Consider the following 19,913-nt stretch of genomic DNA (forward strand, 5'->3'; position numbering starts at 1 on the left):
CTCACCCCCTGGTTATCGGCGCCGCTGCCCGTTCTGTCCCCCTGACTATCGGTGCCGGCGCCGATTGCCAGGGAGAGAGAAGCGGCGCCGACAGCCAGCGGGAGAGAAGGGGCAGCGGCACCCATTGCCGGCGCCGCTGCCCTGTTGCCTCCCCCCATCCCCGGTGGCATAATTACCTGAGTCCGGTCCGCGCTGCTCCAGGCCTCCGTCGTGCGTCCCCGGCGTCATTGCTATGCGCTGAACGGCGCGGCGCATGACGTCAGAGTGCCGAGCCGTGCATAGCAACGACGCTGGGGACGCACGACGGAGGCCTGGAGCAGCACGGACCGGACTCAGGTAATTATGCCACCGGGGATGGGGGGAGGCAACAGGGCAGCGGCGCCGGCAATGGGTGCCGCTGCCCCTTCTCTCCCCCTGGCTGTCGGCGCCGCTTCTCTCCCCCTGGCTATCGGCGCCGGCACCGATAGTCAGGGGGACAGAACGGGCAGCGGCGCCGATAACCAGGGGGTGAGAAGGGCCGACACTAGACCTCAGGAAAGGCAGGGGGAGAGAAGCGGGCAGCGACGGCCTCTCTCCCCCTGCCTTTCATGGGGGTATATCGGGGTATACACGTGCACACACGCACCCTCATTTTATCATGGATATTTGGGTAAAAAACTTTTTTTACCCAAATATCCTTGGTAAAATGAGGGTGCGTGTTATAGGCCGGTGCGTGGTATACCCCGATAAATACGGTATATATTTTTTTTTTACACTTTTATTACATTTTTATTTATTTTTACACTTTTATTTTATTTATTTATTTATTTTTACACTTTTTAATGCTTTGGAATACTTAGTATTCCAAAGCATTATAGTTATATGCTGCCTGCCAGTTTTGACTAGCAGGCAGGCAGCCTCTGGCACGTCCTTTCAGGCAATACCCAGGGCAGACCTGGGGGTCTTTGTAGGACCCCCGGCTGCCCAGGTATGAAGCAGCACCCCGTGATCGCGCCGCGGGGTGCTGCAGAGGAGACAGAGGGAGCCCCCTCCCTCTGTCAGAACTCCTTACAGCGCACGATCACTTCTGACCGCGGCTGTAAGGGTTAAACTGCCGGGAGTGAAGTGAACTTCACTCCCGACAGTGGGCAGCACCCACGAGAATAATGGACGAGTATAGACGTCCAGGTGCGGGAACGGCCGCCAACCTGGACGTCTATACTCGTCCGTGGTCGTTATCGGGTTAAGTCCAATTTGCTTTCTTTCCTCCCTTTTTTGGTTTAGTTCCAATACACACAAAGGGAATAAACTTTGGTATATTAAAACATGTGTTACTACAATCCTTTTCTGTTATAAATACTTCATTTTCTTGAAAAAATTTACATTTACTGCCATTTTTGTAAATCACCCCTTACCCCCAAAAATCAGTTTTAAAGTCTTGGACTATGGGGGTGAAGTATACCATGTGCTCTTTGCAGGAGAGGGTGGAAAAAGAGAGCAAGAAAGCTCGAGGAAGCCTAGGCTGTGTACCTGCAAACTGTGAGTCTCCAAATAATCTGCACTTCCCATACAAAGTAAAGGCTTCCCTCTGAGGGTGCTAAGGGTTCAGTGTTTGCTGTGCTGCTGCCGTTTCTTTTATTTCTGTTCAAAGCTCTATTACCTTAGCTATGTCATGGCATAGCATAGAGAAACATGTTATGTGTTGTTCTGTGCTGTTCTGGGACATGCACAGGTTGACTAGAAATGGGGCTTGAGCCCTTTTCATGTTACCTGGGTAGTCTGGCATTATTATGTGGATATTCATATAAAAAATTATGGGAAGTGCCTTTTTTTTTTCAGTTCAGCCCCTGCCCCCCAAAATGTTTGTGCATGTCCCTGGTGCTGTTATTGGCTAGAGAAGCAAGGAAGGGACACCCTGTGTATACTACTAGCAGAAAGCCCAATGCTAGTGCTCCCTGAGAAAAATTGCTCTCTCAGGAGGTTATTTGATTTATTATATTTGTGTGACAGGGAATTGTGGTAGCAGCATTGGATTTAAATCACAATTTATCATTTCTGTTGAATACACTTTTTCCACCAAGATCTTCTTTTTATGGATCACAATGAACTTTTATATATACATTTACATGAGCTGGCAACATATCTTACGTTTCACTAAGCTGACAATACACTTTAGGCAGAGGTGTAACTTGTAGATTCTGGGCCCCAATGCAATATTTTCAACTGGGCCTCATAATGGGCCAATAATAATACTGGTCTCTTATGGGGCAGATGTGCTTTGGGGCCGCCTTGGTCATCAGGACCCCGATACGAATGCTACCTCTGCACCCCCTATAGCTATGCCTCTAACCTTAGGGTAGGTTCAGCTCTATACCACACTCATCTGTTTGTGGTATACTACAAGCCGATGTACCGAAACAAGACTTAATGGGCATTTTTGTTGTATACATCTAAAATTTTCCCAACCCGTGTGCCTCCAGCTGTTGCAAAACTACAACTCCCAGCATGCACGGTCTGTCAGTCTGTTGTAGTTTTGCAACAGCTGGAGGTTCCCCCCATGTGAATGTACAGGGTACACTCACACGGGCGGGTTTACTGTGAGTTTCCTGCTTCAAGTTTGAGCTGCAACAAATTTTCCGCCGCAGCTCAAACTCCTAGCGGGAAACTTACCGTAAACCACTGCCAGTGTGAATGTACTCTAAAAACACTACACTAACACATAATAAAGGGTACAACACCCCCTAACACTGCCCCCCCCCCAATAAATATGAAAAATTTATTGTACGGCAGTGTTTCCAAAACGGAGCCTCCAGCTGTTGCAAAACAACAACTCCCAGCACTTCCAGACAGACACTGACTGTCCAGGCATGCTGGGAATTTAGCAACAGCTGGAGGCCACCTGTTTGGGGATCACTGGCGTAGAATACCCCTATGTCCACACCTATGCAGTCCCTAATATAGTCATCAAATGTGAATGGCGCTCTCTCACTTCAGAAAAGTTGGGGTCTACACCAGCTTGTTAGTGTAAAATAAATAAAAAATAAAAAATGCTGGTGTTGCCCCATAATTTTTATTTTCACAAGAGGTAAAAAGAAAAAATGACTCCCAAAATTTGTTACCCAATTGCTCCTGAGTACGGAAATTCCCCACATGTGGGTGTAAAATGCTCTGCGGACGCACAACAAGGCTCTGGAGTGAGAGCGCACTATGTACATTTGAGGCCTAAATTGGTGATTTGCACAGGGGTGGCTGATTTTACAGTGGTTCTGACATAAACACAAAAAATAAATACCAACATGTGACCTCATTTTGGAAACTACACCCCTCACGGAACATAACTAGGGGTATAGTGAGCCTGAACCCCCCACAGGTATTTGATGAATTTTAGTTAAATTTGGATGGGAAAATGAAAAAAAAAATAACTAAGATGCTGGTGTTACCCTAAACAAGGGAAAATAGGGAAAAAAAGCTCCCCCCCCCAAGATTTGTAACCCCCTTTCTTCTGAGTATGGAAATACCCCATATGTGGATGTAAAGTGCTCTGCTGGAAAACTACAATGCTCAGAAGAGGCTTTTGGAGAGAAAATTTGTCTGGAATTGTATGCCCCATGTGTTTACAAAGCCCCCATGGTGCCAGAACAATGGACCCCTTGCACATGTGATCCCATTTTGGAAACTACAACCCTCACAGAATGTAATAAATAGTGCAATGAGCATTTAAGCCCCACAGATGTCAGACAGAGTTTTGGAACAGTTTTCCGTGAAAAGGAAAAATAAAATTTTTCATTTGCACAGCCCACTGTTCCAAAGATATGTCAAACACCAGTGGGGTGTAAATGCTCACCCCTTATTAAATTCTGTGAGGCTTGTAGTTTCCAAAATGGGATCACATGTGGGGGGGGGGGGGATTCCACTGTTCTGGCATCATAGGGGCTTCCTAAAAGCGACATGCCCACCAAAAACCATTTCAGCTAAATTTGCTTTCCAAAAGCCAAATGTGGCTCCTTCCCTTAATAAAAAGTCATCAAACAACTGTGGGTTGTTAAGGCTCACTGTACCCCTTTTTACGTTCCTTGAGGGGTGAAGTTTCCAAAATAGTATGCCATGTGGAAGTTTTTTTTGCTGTTCTAGCACCATAGGGGCTTCTTAATTGCGCCATGCCCCCCCCAAAACCATTTCAGCAAAATTCACTCTCCAAAATCCCATTGTCACTCCTTCCCTTCTGAGCCCTCTAGTGCACCCTCGGAGCACTTTACATCAACATATGAGATATTTCCTTTCTCAAGAGAAATGGTATTACAAATTTTGGGGGGATTTCTCTCCTTTTACCCATTGTAAAAATTCAAATAATGGTTCTGCAAGAACATGCGAGTGTTATAAATGAAGATTTAGAATTTTCTCCTTCACTTTGCTGCTATTCCTGTGAAACACCTAAAGGGTTAACAAACTTTCTGAATGTATTTTTGAATACTTTGAGGGATGCAGCTTTTATAATGGGGTAATTTATGGGGTATTTCTAACATGAAAGCCCCTCAAATCAACTTCAAATCTGAACTGGTCCCTGAAAAATGAAAAAAGTAAAAAAATGTCAACTTTATGATGCAAACATAAAGTAGACATATTGTATATGTGAATCAATATATCATTTATTTGGAATATCAATTTTCCTTATAAGCAGAGAGTTTCAAAGTTAGAAAAATGCAAAATTTTCAACATTTTCATGAAATTTTGGGATTTTTCACCAAGAAAGGATGCAAGTAATGACGAAAATTTACCACTATGCTAATGTAGAATATGTCATAAAAAAACAATCTCGGAATAAGAATAAATAATAAAAGCATCCCAGAGTTATTAATGCATAAAGTGACAGTGGTCAGAATTGGAAAAAAAAAGGGCTCAGTCCTTAAGGTGAAAAAGGGCTCAGTCCTTAAGGGGTTAAAATTGGCCTATTCTGACTCTATAATTTTCAAATTTTTCCAAATACAGGGCTGTATGTGGGGCTCATTTTTTGTGCCATGATCTATAGTTTGTATTGGTACATTTTTTGTTTTGCTGGAACTTTTTGATAGTTTAAAAAAAAAAAATTCTGACTTGTAATGTGACAAAAAATCAGCAATTCTGGTGTTTGTTATATATTTTTTTTTACTTTTACGCCAGAAGAATAAACATTATATTTTAATAGATCCAACATTTATAACACCAATAACACTGATCAATGTTATGAAATGGCATAGCATTGAGCAGTGTATGCAATCTGAAGATTGCAAGTAATAGTCCCCTATCGGGACTATAAAATCGTGTAAAAAAAAAAAAGTTTAAAAAAGGTTAATAAATGCGATTAACCCCTTCCCTAATAAAAGTTAAAATCACCCCCCTTTTCCTATTTATAAAAAAAAAATGTAAACAAAAATAAACATATGTGCTATCACCGTGTGCGTAAATGTCTGAACTATAAAAATATAATGTTAATTAAACTGCATGGTCAATGGCGTACACATAAAAAAAATACCAAAGTCCAAAATTGCGTATTTTGGGTCACTTTGTATCCCCTACAAAAATGTATAAAAAGCGATCAAAAAGTACCATCAAGACAAAAATGGTACCGATAAACTAGATATCACTGTGCGAAAAATATAGCCCCATACACAGGAAAATAAAAAGTTATAGGGTTCGGAAGAGGACATTTTTAAACATGCTAATTTTTGTACAAAAAGTAATACTTTTTTTAAAAGAAGTAAAACAAAATAAAACCTATATAAGTTGGGTATCATTTTAACCCCTTAAGGACTGAGGGTTTTTCATTTTTTGTACTTTCGTTTTTTCCTCCTCACCTTTTAAAAATCATAACCCCTTCAATTTTCACCTAAAAATCCATATGATGGCTTATTTTTTGCGCCACCAATTCTACTTTGCAGTGACATCAGTCATTTTACCCCAAAATCTACAGCAAAACGGTAAAAAAATCTTTGTGCGACGAAATTGAAGAAAATACATTATTTCCGTTTCTATGCAGTACATTTTTCAGTAAAAATAACACCTGATCTTTATTCTGTAGGTCCATACGATTAAAATGATACCCTACTTATATCGGTTTGATTTTGTTGTACTTCTGGAAAAAAATCATAAATACATGCATGGAAATGTATACGTTTAAAATTGTCATCTTCTGACCCCTATCATTTTTTTTATTTTTCTGCGTATGGGGCAATATGAGGGCTCATTTTTTAAATAAAAATAAATATAAACATATGTGGTATCACCGCATGCGTAAATGTCTGAACTATAAAAATATATAATTTATTAAAACGCACAGTCAATGACGTACGCGCAAAAAAATTCCAATCCAAAATAACGTATTTTTGGTCGCTTTTTATATCATGGAAAAAATGAATAAAAAGCAATCAAAAGTCCGATCAATACAAAAATGGTACCGCTAAAAACGTCAGATCACCCACTCTTACTCCTAATCCATCTGCTCTCTTTATCTTTAATAGTTTTTAATCCTTCCCTCCATTCCTCTATCTGCGGCTTAACAGGAGATATCCAATTTCTTAACCCCTTAAGGACCGGGGGTTTTTCCGTTTTTGCATTTTCGTTTTTTGCTCCTTGCCTTTAAAAAATCATAACTCTTTCAATTTTGCACCTAAAAATCCATATGATGGCTTATTTTTTGCGCCACCAATTCTACTTTGTAATGACGTCAGTCATTTTGTCCAAAAATCTACGGTGAAATGGAAAAAAAAATCATTGTGCGACAAAATTGAAAAAAAAACACCGTTTTGTAACTTTTGGGGGCTTCCGTTTCTACGTAGTACATTTTTCGGTAAAAATGACACCTTATCTTTATTCTGTAGGTCCATACGATTAAAATGATACCCTACTTATATAGGTTTGATTTTGTCGGACTTCTGGAAAAAATCATAACTACATGCAGGAAAATTAATACGTTTAAAATTGTCATCTTCTGACCCCTTGCATTGATAGGACTTATTGATCGCTTTTTATTCATTTTTAAATTATATAAAAAGTGACCAAAAATGCACTATTTTGGACTGTGGAATTTTTTTGCGCGCACACCATTGACCAAGCGGTTTAATGAATGATATATTTTTATAATTCAGACATTTCCGCACGCGGTGATACCATATATGTTTATTTTTATTTTTATTTACACTGTGTTTTTTTTTTTATTGGAAAAGGGGGATTCAAACTTTTAATAGGGGAGGAGTTAAATGATCTTTATTCCCTTTTTTTTTTCACTTTTTTTTTGCAGTGTTATAGGTCCCATAGGGACCTATAACACTGCACACACTGATCTTCATCATTGATCACTGGTTTCTCATAGGAAACCAGTGATCGACGATTCTGCCGCATGACTGCTCATGCCTGGATCTCAGGCACTGAGCAGTCATTCGGCGATCGGACAGCGAGGAGGCAGGTAGGGGCCCTCCCGCTGTCCTGTAAGCTGTTCGGGATGCCGCGATTTCGCCGCGGCTATCCCGAACAGCCCACTGAGCTAGCCGGCAACTTTCGCTTTCGCTTTTAGCCGCTAAAGGGTTAATAGCGCGCGGCGCCGCGATCGGTGCTGCACGCTATTAGAGGCGGGTCCCGGCTTCACTATGACGCCGGGCCCGCCGTCATATGATGCGGGGTTACTGTGTAACCCCGCGTTATATCAGGAGAACAGGACCAAGGACGTACCGGTACGTCCTTGGTCCTTAAGGGGTTAAGATAACCAATCTAGCAAAACATGTAACATATTTTCATATTTCCCCATATCACCTATGGCTCCCAACAGAATAAACTCTATCGTACGGGGAACCTCTACAGAGATTTTGGTTTCAACCTCCTTTATTACAGATTCCCAAAAGACAGATTTTTTATCACATGACCAAAAACTATGTAAATAATCTGCCTTTTTCATACCACATTTTACACACTGTGCCGTATTTCTCACCCCTTTCCTATATAAGTGGAGTGCAGAATAATGGGTCATGTGTAATATCTTAAATTGTACAATTTTGTGTTCCATGCTACGGGAGACTTTACTTATATTTTGAGCCATAGTATCCCAACCATCTTCTGGCACATAGCCCACTACCCCGGAGCACTTTTCCTTAATTCTATCAATCCCCCTTATTCCCATAGTATTATTTAATTTCTTATACAAAATTGATATTCCTTTTTTTCTAAGGTGATCTATTTGTGTTAGTGTTTCTATCATATTGTGTTTCTGTGTTAAGTACACCTCTTTATCTACCGTGTTTTGGACTGCATGGCTAACCTGCCAATAATACAGCCAATCTCTATCATTCACATTATACACCCTTTTTAAGTAGTTAAATGAAAACAATTGCCCTTTTTCAAACATTTGATCAATTTGTTTTTATACCCTTACTATCCCAAAACCTTGACTCACAATCCACAAGTTCTTTTAATTTATTATTACCCCACAAAGGTGTAAACCCCAAATTATTATTTATATATAACCTTTCCTTTAATTTTCCCACACCTTTCTAAATTTATTCAATAACGTACTATTATTCAGACAATTCTCATTGTAATCCTCTAATTCCAACACCTCATATATATTTTCCTTCTTTTTATCAACCCCCATCTTTTCCAAATACCTAGAATCCCTCCAATTCACAATTCGTACCAATGCGCCCCCCAAAAATAAACCAAGAAATTGGGCAAACCCATTCCCCCCCTATCACCTGGTGCCATAAAGTATCTGTACTTTAGACGAACCCTTTTTCTGCCCCATAAGAGTCTACCCAGTATCACTTCTATCTTCCGGAACCACAAATTACCAATCCACATCGGCGAGGCACTGAGGAAAAACAGAATCTGAGGGAGGACCACCATCTTCACTATCGCCATCCTTTCTGACATTGAGAGGGGCATTTTAATCCATACTTCTACTCTCTTCTCTAAATTATATTATTATATTATTATTATTATATACTTATCATTTGTGGCTGCTATTTTAACTCACAAATAAGAGAATCATTCTGTTTTTTTTCAACACGGACAATCTACCTGCTATCTCCATCCAGAGGGAGCATAATAGATTTACTCCAATTTATTTCTAAACCAGATAGAGGGGTAAATTAATCAAACAATTTCATAATTTGATAATTTTTTTCTTGTGGATAAATTACAAAGAGAAGAATATCATCTGCAAATAATAAGATCTTATTTATATCTCCATTTACTCCAAAACCTTCATATAAATTATTCCCTCTTATCCAAGCTGCTAGGGGTTCAATATAAATAGAAATAAAAAAAATGTGAGAGGGGGCACCCCAGCCTTGTTCCTCTACTTAATTTAAATGGATAGGAGGGGATTCCATCAAACACTACACTCGCCTCCGGATTTGTATACAATAACTGAATATAACTCAAGAAGACCGGGCCCACCCCCACTTTCCTAAGGACTTCCCAAAGGTATCTCCACTCCACCCTGTCGAAGGATTTGGTAGCATCCAACGACAGGATGGAGTGGGGGCCCAGGGAGCGACTCTGAATTGCTTCACACACCTGATGGATATTATCATGGACCGTTCTTCCCGACCTAAAACCACCCTGTTCTCTTCCCACCACGACTTCTACAACTTTATCTAATCTCCTTGATAACACCTTTGCTATTATCTTTATATCAGTATTAAACAAGGAGATGGGGCGGTATGAGCCCAAATCCAAAGGGTCCTTATCCTTTTTCCTAATCAATCTAATATTAGCCTCACACATTGATTTAGGCAGAGCACCCCCCCCCCCTCCAGGATTCATTAATTGTACCCAACAGTTTTGGAAGTAATAGAGATGAATATTTCCTGTATATCTGGAATGGGATACCATCAGACCCAGGGGATGTATTCCCTTTGATTGTTGCCAAAGCTTCCTCTAATTCCTGGAGGGTAATTGACTCCTCCAAGGAATCCCTGATATCCTCAGTTAATCCCTGATATCCTCAGTTATCTCCTCCCTATCTGTAGTTATACTACCATCAGCCCTCCTCAGAGCTGCAATACCACAATCATCTCCTTGATTACTAAGTACCGTATTTATCGGCATATAACACACACTGGCATTTTAACAGGGAAATTTAAGTAAAAAAAATAAAATGTAAAATAAATGACTTGGACTAAATGCCACATCATCCCCCCAACTTCGTTTTCTTCTGCACCTCAGTTTGGTCCTGTCCCCTCCAGTGCCACATCATTCCTTCCCTTTTATCAGTCCCTGTGCCACATTTACCCCTCTCATCACCACCCCCCATGTCTTATCATCCCCCCATGTCTCATCATTTCCCCCTGTCATGGACCACCACTAGCCATACAGACATTAAGCATTTAGTGCCTCCCCCTCATCATTTCCCTGTCTCATCATCCCCCACCCTGTCTCATCATGTACCCCCATCATTCCCCCCTCATCATTTCCCCCTCATCATCTCCCCGCCCTGTCTCATCATGCCCCCCATTATTCCCCCCATCATCATTTCCGCTTGTCTCGTCATGTCCCCATCATTATCCCCCACACCCTGTCTCATCATGTCCCCATCATTTCCCCCTCATCATCCCCCACCCTGTCTCATCACACCCCTCCTCATTCCCCCCCTCATCATTTCCCGCTGTCTCATTCCCCCATCATTCCCCACCCCTCATCATTTACCGTCGCATCATCCCCCCAGTGGTCTTCAACCTGCGGACCTCCAGATGTTGCAAAACTAAAATTTCCAGCATGCCCGGACAGCCAACTGCTGTCCGGGCATGCTGGGAGTTGTAGTTTGGGTAAGAAAGTTGCCCGCTACCTCTTGATAACGCTACGTCGTAGCGAAACATGTTGAGGGGGCAGAGTGGAGTTTTTAAGTCTAGCACTGTTGTTCCTAGCAATCTAGCTAGTGTGACCTGCAGGCACACGGGGTTGCTTTAACATAAATATATCACCACTAGCAGAGACATCTGCGCAAGCAAATCAGCTTATCAAAATAAACAAAAAAAAAAGGAAACAGTGCTATTTGTTTTTAAATAGTGTGTAGAAACAAATAAAGTATTGAATTTTAACAAGATAAGTAGTATATGGGAAATAAGGGTTATTTTTGGATTCCCACAAGGGAATCTATAGGGAATTAAATAAACAAATGTTACCCTCCATATACTGGTCTATACCAGTTATGGTCACTTGTTTTCTCCCACACTATCCACAGGTACTGGTGTGGTGGATAATGCAGGAGACGCTGATTAAAAGGTAGGGCAGATCCGGACAAGGTAGGGCTCATTTTAATCAGCGTCTCCCGCACTATCCACCACACCAGTACCTGTGGATAGTGCAGGAGAAAACAAGCGACAGTGCGGGGAGGATACGCCGCTGGTCACTGATTTAAAATGGCCACGGCCGTGCTGTTAATACTTAACAAGCAGCCGCTGCTGCGGCCGCTTAAAATCAGTGACTAGAAGATTTATCAGCGTATAACATGCAGGCAGACTTTTTGCCTTAAATTTACGTTTTAAAAGTGCGTGTTATACGCCGATAAATACGGTAAATTGGCCAGTGCTTTATTTGGTTTCCCTTTTTCAAAAAAATTAAATTGCCCACTAAAAAAACTGTTCATTTTGCGCTTTTTTAAGAAGGTATTCCTTATATTCCTCTTGAGCTGCCTTGAGTTCTAGCAACTGACTTCCTCCATTGCCCTCATCTATCCCTGATTCTAGTAGGCCCACTTTGCTGCTTAATTTTAATTCCTTCTGGGCATATTCCTTTTTTTTTAAAATTAATTCGCCCTATATATGGGCCCCTCAAATATGCCTTCATGGCGTCCCAAACAATCTGAGGGCTTGCTGAGTTTTGGTTGATCTCCCAAAAGGCTTCTATTTCCCGCATAAATCAATCCTGGTCCCCCACCAGTTCTATCCAGTGTGGGTTGAGCCGAAAGTCAGATTTCTTTCCATTTCTTACCCTACCTCCGATCTCAACCCCCACTGGACAGTGATCAGAAATAGTTTTAGCTTTATACTGCACCCTCCTGGTTCAGGTCATCGCATTTTTATCACAAAGGCATAAATCAATTTGGGAAGCCATATTATATGAAGTACAAAGCATGAATATTGTCTTACGCCTGGATTTATTTTGCGCCACCCATCCGCCGAGTTCATCTCTCCACAGTACCTCGCCAATGCCGTTTCCCTACCCCCAACGTTTCTACCTAATTTAAATCTGTTCATACTAGGATTCATTACATTGTTCATATCTCCAACTATCCATAATGCCGCATATGTTTTACTCTCACTAAAACTCACGAGGTACCTCAAGACATCTGTCCTAAAGGGCGGAGGGATATAAACAAATGCCAGGATGATAGCCCTGGTTTCCCATACTCCATAGAGAAATATATATCTACCGTATTTATCGATCCTGACATTTTTAGTTTCTAATGGTACCTTCCTGTGGACATATACCGATACCTCCGAAGAGAATCTGGAGTGATATTCCTCTTTAGCCCACCTCCATTGTAAGATCCTCTCATCACTTGACCTAGGTGTCTCAACTAGGCATATGATCGCAGGGAGGCCCCTCTGGATAGAATCGAAAATTGCACATTTCTTTACTTTATCATACATTCCACGCACATTCCAAACTAACAATTAAAAAAATGACATATATTAAGTTGGGGAAGAAAAAAAATAAAAAAGTTCCCCCTTCTCCCCCCCCCCCCCCATCCACCCTCTCCACTAACCCCATAATGCACCGTATTTCTACCATGCATTTCTATCCTAGTGAAGCCCCACAAGCTCCCCTTACCCCACCCCAGGCCCGGATTTTTTATACCAGTCTAAAACTTCAATTACCTGATGCCATAATGCCACAATATTCTAGATGCCTTCCTTGTCCATCCAATCGAAAACTTCCTGTAAAGTTTCGTATATCACAACTTTCCCCTTATGTTCTACTCGGAGTCTCTTTGGGAACAAGAGAGAGAAAGACACCCCCACAGTTTTGAGCCACCTTTTTATCTCTCCAAAGGATGCCCTTCTCCTCTGTGTCTCCCAGGAGAAATCCGGGTACATAAAAATGTTTTGCCAATTGTATTGCAGATCCCTCAACTTCCTCGCCCTCTTGAGGATCATATCTCTACCCTGGGATGTGTATAATTTGATTAATATTGTCCTAAAGGGGCCCCCGAGGGGGGTGGTATCCTCCTCGGGACCCGATGGGCCCATTCAATCCCGAATATTGGGGTAAGATGCTCCTCCCCTATTGCATCTTTCAACCATTTGTTGCAGAATTGTATAGTTGATTCGATCTAGCAAGACCCTTCGGACCAAAAATATATATTACATTAGGGAGAAAAGAGAAAAGAAGAAAAAGAAGAAAAAAAGGGGATTCTACGTTCTACCAGAGGTTTCCCTGGAAGAAGAACAAGCTTCAGTGTCCAACCGTTTATACATAATACAATACGTGGACCGAAAACCCCCCAGAGAGGAAGTGACGGCAGCAGGATGTAGGGCCGCGCGCTCCTGGGCTTCGCCCCCCTCCTCGAGCCCCGAGACATGGATGTGATGCGGAGGCTGCGATGTACCTGATGCCTGGTGGATCGGTGGAGACTGCCGATGACGTCCGATATTGCCGGCTGCGTTGCCTGTGATGGCCGGGAGGCCCGCTCGGTGGGAAGGCCTGGTTTTCCGGAGGAGGGAGGTGAAGGTATCTGCTGCTGCGTCTTCGCAGGGAGTGGTGGTGGATGCGAGGAGGGCGGCTGTGGATGGGGGGTGAACGGCGTGCCTCCCCTCTCCCTCCACCTGGGCTATTGGACTGGCTGGCCAAAAGGATAGAAGCGGCGAAGGGGGGAGGGGAGAGAGAGGGAGATGGATGGATCGCTCAGCCAATGGGATCAGAGATCGCTGTCGGAAGCTCCTATAAAGGATATGGGCTTGTTTGGCGTGGAGAGAGGAGCCGGCGCGGCAAGACATTTACGCCTGGCGCTACGGTTTGAGCCCTGTGCCAACTCCACGTCGGAGTGGATCCCAGCTCGTAATAATTGAATAACTTTACAGGCCCAGCCAACCTGATTGGACCTCCCCCTAGGCCATGGAGAAGGTAAAATTCTGCTCCCATTAATATTGCTAATATTGTTGGGAGCCCCCTAAAATGGAGGCCTATAATATTGTGAGTGATTTCTTTTTTATAAAGGCCTGCTGTCAATTATTGGTCTTCTCCTGTAGGTCCATTAGGCCAATATATGGATTACATCTACCAATTGCTAATTGTAACAGCAGCAGCCTCCTATTGTGGCTCCATTCAGGACTATCTTTATTGCATACTTGAAAAGTCGGTGAGTGAAAATGAGTGAAAATAGCCCAAATGATTAAATTAGAAGTCCTCCCTCCTCCTCCTCGGTACTGGTTGGCTATGTAGTTATGAAGATCTGGCTCTGTAATATATGAACTTCATGCGGACTGTATTGACTGTCTTCTAATATATCCAGACCTAGTAGAGGTGTTGCCCCTCTTAAAATCTTTTACTCTAGGAAATGGAGCTAGGACCTTTTTTTTATATACAGGAGGTACTGGGATCTACAGAACGAACTGAATACCAAGCCCCTATTGGAATAATTCCCCTCAGAGTGGAGGGTGGACTTCTCCTACTCAAGACCCATGTGCAGTGGATTGGACAGTAGGATTTATAATATCAGAGACTAATAGCTGGTTTCTTTTCTATGTCATCTGCTCTCTGCTACTGTGTCCCTCTCTGAGGGCTTGACTTGAATAGAATATTCAAGCCATCCCTCTGAGCTGATGCCAGGTGCCTCAGTCTTAGAGAAGATAAAAAGAAAAAGAAGGAGGGCAGCGCCTCATATAATCCGGCGACTGTACCGGGAACGGGTGAGCAGCTGTCTTGGAGACTCTCACCTGATTGGTGCAATAAATGGTCACGTAACCCCTGGCAACGGGGTGGTCTTTAGGAATGGCAGGCCGATGGAGCTTAACCGGAGGCTCTGGCAGGAGGTCCGGTGACACGATATGCAGAGAAGCAAGAAAAAAGGACTCCAAGCAAGGGCGCTATTCCATATAGCATATAATGGATGGGTTTCAATTGAAATGATAAATAATGAATACAAGTTTTTTATTTTTTATTAAAATGATGGCTCAATTGGTTAAGCAGAACTAATACTTTATTGGTAAAAGTAGTCTGCATGTACAATCATAGGCAAGATGCGTTTCGGATAGAGTATTACCCTTTCTCAATTGCAGGTGTATAAAATAACATGGAGACGGCTTCTATTTATATTCAAAAAGACCGGCAAACACAAAGAGAAAAAGGGGAGGGGGCAATAAGCCCGACATGGTGCATGCATGAATAGGAACAATTTTAAAAAACACCAAGCATAAATACATAGTAATTTACAATATGAGTAAATACGCGAAAGGAAAGCTACAAATACACATGATTTCAAAAAAGGTTATATAAATAAAAGTGTGCAGTTATGTAATGGAACCCAGATGTAGATAAACCGGGTTCATGCATACAATAGATAAAAAGTAATTTTTTTAAAAACAAAACACAAAACATGTTGTTAACTAGCAATTAACTAAAAAGAAGTGCTAATTCCTTGTATAATGGTTGGAGTTTAATGAAATAAGTAGGTTGTAGAAAAACATTAGAATGCCGTGGCCACTATATTTCATGAATAAACTGGGGGATGATTACTATGACGCAGCGGCGTCAGTGTTTTATCAATGAAACATAACAGCATCATGTGGTCAGCGGGAGGGCGTAAAGGGAAAAAAAAAACCCATAGCAACACTTTGTTGGTAATTGTAGCATAACACCGGAACTAAGCGGATTAAAGATGCCAAGAATGGAGAGGGATTGAAGAGCATTAAATAGATAAAGGTAAGTGGCATGTATTAAGTGCTAAAAGAACAAATAGCTATATGAATGCTGAAATAATTAGCATATTGAAATCCCACCACGCTTTGTAGTAAGTAGTTTACAGAGCTAGATAGGTCAAAGCAGATTATAACATGGAAAGTGTATTTTATATATATATATATATATATATATATATATATATATATATATATATATATATATATTGCAGTGTAACAATAATATTGATTGCACATGCCAGAATACAGGAATACAGAATACAAGAATGAGCCAGTTCAACCCTCACCTGCAGTCTGTGTTGCAGTCTCTTCTGCAGCTGAATGTCCTCATGGAATATACACACAGTGGAATTATGCACAGACACTCCGCTGTGTGAACATACTCTAAGACTGAGGAGCTGAGAAGCAAGAAAAAAGGACTCCAAGCAAGGGCGCTATTCCATATTGCATATAATGGATGGGTTTCAATTGAAATGATAAACAATGAATAAAAGTTAAAAAAATATTAAATGATTGGTTAAGCAGAACTAATACTTTATTGGTAAAAGTAGTCTGCATGTACAACCATAGGCAAGACGTGTTTCGGGTAGAGTATTACCCTTTCTCAATTGCAGGTGTATAAAATAACATGGAGACGGCTTCTATTTACATTCAAAAAGACCGCCAAACACAAAGAGAAAAAGGGGAGGGGGCAATAAGCCCGACATTGTACATGCATAGATAAGAACAATTTTAAAAAACAGTAAGCATAAATACATAGTAGTTTACAATATGAGTAAATACATGAAAGGAAAGATACAAATACACGTGAATTCAAAAAAGGTTATATAAATAAAAGTGTGCATTTATATAATGGAACCCGGATGTAGATCGGGTTCATGCATACAATAGATAAAAAGTTTTTTTTTTTTTAAAAACAAAACACAAAACATGTTGTTAGCTAGCAATTAACTAAAAAGGAGTGCTTTATCCTTGTATAATCGTTGGAGTTTAATTAAATAAGTAGGTGGTAGAAAAACACTAGAATGCCGTGGCCACTATATTTTATGAATGAACTGGCCCGGGAGTAGCGCCGAAGCGCCAGGGGGATGATTACTATTACGCAGCGGCGTCAGTGTTTTATCAATGAAACATAACAGCATCATGTGGTCAGCGGGAGGGTGAAAAGGGAAAAAAAAACTATAGCAACACTTTGTTGGTAATTGTAGCATAACAACGGAACTAAGCGGATTAAAGAGGCCAAGAATGGAGAGGGATTGAAGAGCATTAAATAGATAAAGGTAAGTGGCATGTATTAAGTGCTAAAAGAGCGAATAGCTGTATGAATGCTGAAATAATTAGCATATTGAAATCCCACCACGCTTTGTAGTAAGTAGTTTACAGAGCTAGATAGGTCAAAGCAGATTATAACATGGAAAGTGTAATATATATATATATATATATATATATATATATATATATATGTGTTGCAGTGTAACAATAGGATATCCATGGCACATGCCAGAATACAGAAAAAGAGGTATTGCTACATATTATTCAGCATTGAAAACAGCAAAAGTATCTTTATTGTGTGACACTACCACATCTAGGAATTGTGGTAGTGTGGTAGTGTCACACAATCAAGATAATGCACTGGAAACACGAACCTTATTTAAACGTGTTGATAGCAATAGTTATTTAGATCTTAAAAGTGCGCACTATGAAAAATGGCTTCTGAATATCCCTTTTGGCCAATTTAAAAGAATACAACGTAATTGCACTAAAAAAAGAAACCTTTGTGGATCAGAGTAAAACGCTGGTATCAAGATTCCAGAAAAAGGGCTATCCTAAATCATTAATTTTGAATGCTAGACAAAAAGCAGCTGCACTGGACCAGCAAACCTGCCTATTGCGAAAAAAGGAAATTATTTTATCACAATCAAAAAATGTTAATGATAATTTTAGAAGCAATTTTATTACAAATTTTAGCTCTGGTCACAAAAAAATCAGAGAAATATTATCAAAGCACTGGAACACTTTAGTATTAGACCCCTATCTGAGAGAGATTATTCCATCCAAATCACAAATCCCTTTCCTCAAATCTAAATCTCTCAAAATATGATAACCCCCAGTAAATTGAAACAAATAACCAAACATAATATTAATCCACATTCCTTTTTGTCTGTCTCTTTAGGGTCTTTTAAATGCAACAAGACCACCTGTAAATGTTGCCATAATTTTCTAAATGCTCAAAAAGATTTTATATCCAAGACCACAGGAGAGGTATTTCAAATTAAATCCCGCATGAATTGCAGCACCAGTTACATCATCTATCTTATGGAATGTCTGTGCGGCCTCCAATATGTCGGTCGCACTATCCAACCATTTAGATGCAGAATTAATAAACACCGCGCCAACATGACTAATGGTTACACACTACACAGTGTATCAAAGCACGCTCTCGAACTACACAAATGCAATTTCAGTGCCTTCAAATACTATCCGATTGAACATATAACTAAAGATACAAATCAACATTTTAGTGCCCTTAAAAAGAGAGAACATTTTTGGATTTACCAGTTGAAAACTTTGGCACCGGCAGGTCTAAACGAATATATTGAAAACATATAGTATTGGAACAGCAGAATTTATTTCTCCTTTTTTATAATCAACATCCACTGTTCCTATATATCTTAAATAGGTAACAACAATATTATTTGTACCTTATCTGTCTTCACCAGGCAACAGTAATAACATTTCTGGATTGCACTCATATTTATAGAATTACAAAATGTGCCCTTGTTCAACTTTTATTTTTAATAATTTTTAATAATTTTGTATATAATTATATATGTCCACCTTTGTCAATATTGTATTTGATACTCTGTATCAGTTATTAAGGGTTTTGAAGTTATACTTTTGCTGTTTTCAATGCTGAATAATATGTAGCAATACCTCTTTTCCTGTATTCTGGCATGCGCCATCAATATCCTATTGTTACACTGCAACATATATATATATATATATATATATATATATATATATATATATATATATATATATTGCACTTTCCATGTTATAATCTGCTTTGACCTATCTAGCTCTATAAACTACTTACTACAAAGCGTGGTGGGATTTCAATATGCTAATTATTTCAGCATTCATACAGCTATTCGCTCTTTTAGCACTTAATACATGCCACTTACCTTTATCTATTTAATGCTCTTCAATCCCTCTCCATTCTTGGCATCTTTAATCCGCTTAGTTCCGGTGTTATGCTACAATTACCAACAAAGCGTTGCTATGTTTTTTTTTTCCCTTTACGCCCTCCCGCTGACCACATGATGCTGTTATGTTTCATTGATCAAACACTGACGCCGCTGCGTAATAGTAATCATCCCCCTGGCGCTCCGCCGCTACTCCCGGGCCAGTTCATTCATAAAATATAGTGGCCACGGCATTCTAGTGTTTTTCTACCACCTACTTATTTCATTAAACTCCAATGATTATACAAGGATAAAGCACTTCTTTTTAATTAATTGCTAGCTAACAACATGTTTTGTGTTTTGTTTAAAAGAAAAAAACGACTTTTTATCTATTACATGCATGAACCCAGTTTATCTACATTCGGGTTCCATTATATAACTGCACACTTTTAATTATATAACCTTTTTTGAAATCACGTGTATTTGTATATTTCCTTTCGTGTATTTACTCATGCTTAGTGTTTTTTAAAATTGTTCTTATCTATGCATGTACAATGTCGGGCTTATTGCCCCCTCCCCTTTTTCTCTTTGTGTTTGGCGGTCTTTTTGAATATAAATAGAAGCCGTCTCCATGTTATTTTATACACCTGCAATTGAGAAAGGGTAATACTCTACCCGAAACACGTCTTGCCTATGGTTGTACATGCAGACTACTTTTACCAATAAAGTATTAGTTCTGCTTAACCAATCATTTTAATTTTATTTTATTTTTTACTTTTATTCATTATTTATCATTTTAGTTGAAACCCATCCATTATATGCTATATGGGATAGCGCTCTTGCTTGGAGTCCTTTTTTCTTG

Source organism: Hyla sarda, chromosome 8, assembly GCF_029499605.1.
Source record: "Hyla sarda isolate aHylSar1 chromosome 8, aHylSar1.hap1, whole genome shotgun sequence".
Taxonomy (NCBI): domain Eukaryota; kingdom Metazoa; phylum Chordata; class Amphibia; order Anura; family Hylidae; genus Hyla; species Hyla sarda.